General features: G+C 39.5%; 1 pseudogene; it reads right to left on the bottom strand.

The window, feature by feature from the left end:
- On the bottom strand, nucleotides 2,322-4,103 carry LOC107616215 (annotated as a pseudogene).

Genomic DNA, 5,318 nt, shown 5'->3' with positions numbered 1-5,318 from the left:
AGCTTGTGGGACATGAGCTCGGGATCTATCCCAGGCATGTCGGAGGCCTTCTAGGCGAAGAGATCGGAATTATCTCTTAGGAGCTTAATCAATTCTTGTCTTAGGGTTTCCCCCAGGTTGGTTCCTATGTGAGTGTTTTTTCCTTTCTCTTCTCCGACCTGAATCTCCTCGGTTTTTCCTCCGGGTCGTGGTCGCAGCTCTTCTTTAATCCTTGCTCCACCGAGCTCTATTGTGTGAACTTCTTTGCCTTTTCCCCTCAGGTTTAGGCTTTCATTATAGCATTTCCTTGCCAGCTTCTGATCTCCCCTCACCGTTGCTATCCCCGCTGAGGTCGGGAATTTCATACAGAGGTGGGGTGTCAATACCACCGCTCCGAGTCGATTAAGGGTAGCTCTGCCGATTAAAGCATTATAGGCCGACCCTACGTCGATGACTATGAAGTCTATACTCAGGGTCTTTGATTTCTCCCCCTTTCCAAAGGTGGTGTGGAGGGGCAAAAATCCTAGTGGCTTTATTGGCGTGTCGCCTAATCCGTACAAGGTGTCGGGGTAGGCTCTTAACTCTTTCTCATATAAACCTAGTTTGTCGAAAGCGGGCTTAAAGAGGATGTCCGCTGAGCTTCCTTGGTCTACTAGTGTTCTGTGTAGATGGGCATTTGCCAGGATCATGGTGATTACCACTGGGTCGTCGTGCCCAGGGATTATTCCTCGCCCATCTTCCTTTGTGAATGAAATGGTTGGAAGGTCGAAGGACCCCTCTCCGACCTGGTAAACTCTCTTGAGATGTCTTTTACGAGAAGATTTTGTGAGTCCCCCTCCCGCAAACCCTCCTGAGATCATATGGATATGTCTTTCCGGAGTTTGCGGTGGTGGGTCTCTTTTGTCCATATCATCTCGCTTTCTTTTTCCATGACTGTCCGACCTTTCGGCCCTCATTATGTCCTCGCTAAAAGGATCGTTCTCCCCTAAGGGCAAATCTTTTCTACCGTCGTGGGAGTTCTGACCTTTGAGGGAGGATTCTAACTTTAAGAGTTTTCTTTCTAACTCTTTTCGTCGCTCCATCTCCTCTTTTAGGTTCTTTTCGGTTTCCTTTTGTCGTTCCCGTTCCTGTTCTAGCTGCTCGAGGCGACTGTGGACTAATCCCATGAGCTCAGTTGCGTGGGATGGTCCTTCTTTTTCTGATTCGCGCCCCTCCGAGGAATTTATCTTCGGGTTTTTTATTCCGGAGGTGCCTTCCCTGTGTTGATCATTGGCTTCCTGGTGAAGGGTCTGGTCTGCTTCATTGTTTCCAGTGTTCAGATTCTCTTGTTCAGAATCTGTCTCCACATGACCTTCTTCAGGGGATCTATCTGCCATCACTGGTTGATCTCTCGGGTTCCCCGGCAACGGCGCCAATGTTACGGTGGGTAACCGGAGATTAATGGGCTGGCTGGATGGCGTTGGTTGGCCCAAACGTATGAAGGAGGTGGCTTTCGAGTGGATCTGTTACTCGGTGTTCCTCCGTCCGACTTGTACGTGTGAAAGAATGGGGGTGGTACCTGCAAAGACACTCCGATGACTAAGTTAGCAAGAGTGTGAGCAGGTTAGAGAGTATTGGAACTTGGAGATACCTGAATGGTGTCAGTGTATTTATAGTGGTGAACCAATAACCACCGCTGAAGTAGTGCCACCTTTTTAGGTGGATAACCGTTCCCATATCTTAGGGAGGTTAAGATATGGCTCTATGAAGTGGTTAGAGAGTTTCTAGGGGCAGTTACTCATTCGAATGAGTGTTATCTGCCAGCTAACCCTCGTATCCGACTTCTTGGGAGCAGGTCGTGTTTAGTACCGACTTCTTGGGATGAAGGCTGGTACTGGGTGAGGGCCAACCCTTTGGGTTGGGCCTATTTGTTTGGGTCCTGTACCTTTATTATTGGGCCAGGGTATGAACAATAACCATGTGTCGCACATGTGTCATTTTAATTAATTATAATAAGAGTACATAAGGAGTACAAAGGTTAACTACAAAGTACAAAACATTTTTTTTGCAACTAAACATTTGATTATGATCTAAGCCATAATTTCAGAGAATGTGCTGCCTTCTGGATTTTGCTCACATATGGGAAAAAAATTACAACAATTCTTTCACTTTTACTGTTTAAGAATAGAAAACGCTCAAGCAACAACAAAGCCGAATATACAAAGGTTGCAAAATATTTGACTATCCTATTCTCACTATACTAGCTAATTCAATTCTTGTGGTTATCAAATGGTTAATTTCTCCTGAAAACATCAGCCAAGTTGTAGAATTCTTTCATTGTTTTTTTTATTTGCACATTTTTTTTAATCTAGAGGACATGGTCCTAAAGAATTTAGATTGATGATAGCACTATAAGCTTCAGAGGATTGTACAACCAAGTCATAAGCTTTTGAAGAAAGGATAATGCTTTACTTTGAGCTCTCATATACAATTCATATGCCAGCCTAGGCTTTCCATCATTTCGAAAGTGCCTTAATCAACATTTCATAAGTGATCTCGTTGGGAGAAATGTTCTGAACTTTCATCCGGTGAAACCATTCATATGCTACACTACTCATACTATTTCGAGCGCAACCACTAATAATTGCATATGTAACTACTGTTATCTTAATTCCCAATGTTACCATCTCTCTAATGATCGCATCTACTCTACTAAAATTTCCTTTGTGCAGTATAAATTGATGCCATGATTGTGTAATGTGTAAGCATATGCATTTGGTTCAATCCCAACTTTGATCATATGGTCCCACACACGGAGGGCCTCCTTAGAGTTTTCCTTTCTTAAGAGCACTCAGCAGAGCCCCATATGAAATCACAGTCAGTTTTTCACCATTTGCCACCATTCTCTTAATTATTTGGACTGCCGCCTTCGAACAGGCCACAAGAACTGAATTCCATTCTCTACTTCCCTGTTTTAGGCCTTTATCTTCCATCTTGTTAATCAGCCTCACACCCCATCTCCAAATTCCTTTCTTCTTGGCTGCACTGAGAAGGACATTAAAGTGAGAAGTTATCAATTCATATGACAAGTTATTTGGCTTTGGCCCTTTGTCCAATAAGTCTTCATATATCTCCAAATCAGCCCACCACTTTTTTGCCTTCCCCATCAACCAAATTACATGATTGCACCTAGACAAGATGATCTTATCATACCTTTCCTTATCCTGGTGTACACCTCTTTGATAACAATACAGTGGTCTTCACGAGTACAAGCCCATGCAAGTCGCTCAAGGTCAGCACGCCCCAGTGGAATTCCAGCATTATCCATATCAATGAGAAGCTTCAATACATGGTTGCTCGAGTTATCATGACTGACAAGCCAACAACGCATTATTTGATAGCAAACACGGATTGTAAACTTCTCAAGCTTTATTAACTCACTCTCCCAATCTTCACCATCATCATCTCTCCCTATTCCACCTTGTCGATATTTTTCTCTGAAGTCAACAAAAAAGTTTAGAGCTCCATACCCATCTTCTCCGATATGCCAGTAAGGCTTGAGAATAGGACACTGGAGATGGGATAAGGCCATTCCTATAGATTTCCTCAAGCATATCGAGAGCTTTGCCAGCTTCCTCTTTCTCAATGTAAATAGCCATCAAGGTGTTACATGTCACAACCTTATAAGCGATTCCATCTCGTGCCATTTCATTCAAAATGTTCTCCATTTCATCAAATTGTTCAGACTGTTTAACAAGACCTAACATGGCATTATATATGTAAAGATTGGGGCCAAAAGAACCATTAGTTTCTATCTTCCTCTTCTTCATCCAATCAAAAAGAATCAAAACAGAATCCATTCTCTTGTCTTGACGAAAACCTTTTATTATGGTTAAATACACCTGAAGGGGCAACTCCCCCTTCTCCTTAAGAATATCCTCCACGTCCTCAATGGTCTAAGCGGACTGCAAGGTTGTTGCAAGTGCTTTCACATCGATCTTAACATCATTCTCTTCTCTGCCATCCTCCTCAGCATTGTGATCACTCTGAATCTCTTGTTCATAGTTGATACCTTCGCTTTTATCCGAATTCAAAGAGTACACATCCTTTGACTCACTGCTAACTGAGTACACATCCGAATTCATAGTTGATACCTTCGCTTTTATCCGAATTCAAAGAGTACACATCCGAATTGATTTATATTTGGATATGACAAAATATTTTAGTTGTTCATCATGTGCAAACCAACCATTTACTTGTTTTTTCCTTTCTTTTTTATTGTTTAAATAAATAGAAATACTCTTGTATGGATATTGCTGAATGGATTCCTTAGAATATGCAGGCATATAATTAGGGTATTTTTGTGATTATCATTTTTAGAAGAAAAAAAAAATAATGTGTGAGANNTTCGTTGGTCTTTGTTGTTTTCATTAAAAATTTATAATTAAATTTTTATAATTTTTTTAATTGAATTTTTATATTTTTTTTAATTTTGTAATTAGGTTATTCTTAATATAAAAGATATTAGAGCTAATTGAATATTTCTCCGCAAATTCAAGGTATCCACAATTAAAAACTTAATTAGATCTTGACCACGTCTTTTTGGGATAAATATTTCGTTAATTTTAACATTTTTGACATAAAAAATAACATAATTACTATTCATACTCAGACCCAAAAAAGTAAACTCAGGTCCAAAAGAATAAAAGTCCACCCAATAAAGGCGGCCTCTTCTACAACTATCAGACCTCTCGACGCGGCGCTAAACAACCCAGCTTTACTTATCTAAAATAAGTAACTAACTCATAAGATATTTACTTATCTAAAATAAGTAACTAACTCATAAGATATTAAGATATCTCTCACTTATCTAGAAGGAGATCTCAATAACTTTTATAGAAAAAGGAAAACGACTATCCACTACTAAAGATGGAACTACACTAAAAAGTGGTTGTCAACTCTATTATAAATACACTGAAACTCTCAAGTATATTCAAGTCCTAATCTACTAAAAAAATTGCCTAAAATCCTTGCTAACTTAAATATCGGAATCGGCGAGACCTCGGCACCAATACAAGTTGGACGCTACCTCAAAGGGAATATGGACCTCACGTCTAGGCCCAAGAGTGACCCAGTTTCTAATCTTCGGAACAATTACAAAATAAAAAGTAGTGTAAAAATCCAATTAAAAAAAATATATATGGATCTAATAACAAATTTGTTAAAACTATAGAGACAAAGATAGTAATTAAACCAAAAATAGAAACATTACAATTAGATTTAAAAACAATTGAACGTAATTTGAAAATATAAAAATTAAAATAAATTTGATTTATTTTTATTATTTAAATCTTTTTCTC

Source organism: Arachis ipaensis, chromosome B09 (assembly GCF_000816755.2).
Source record: "Arachis ipaensis cultivar K30076 chromosome B09, Araip1.1, whole genome shotgun sequence".
Classification (NCBI taxonomy): domain Eukaryota; kingdom Viridiplantae; phylum Streptophyta; class Magnoliopsida; order Fabales; family Fabaceae; genus Arachis; species Arachis ipaensis.
Note: the sequence above shows the minus strand (reverse complement) of the source record. Positions and strands in the feature narration are given on the sequence as shown.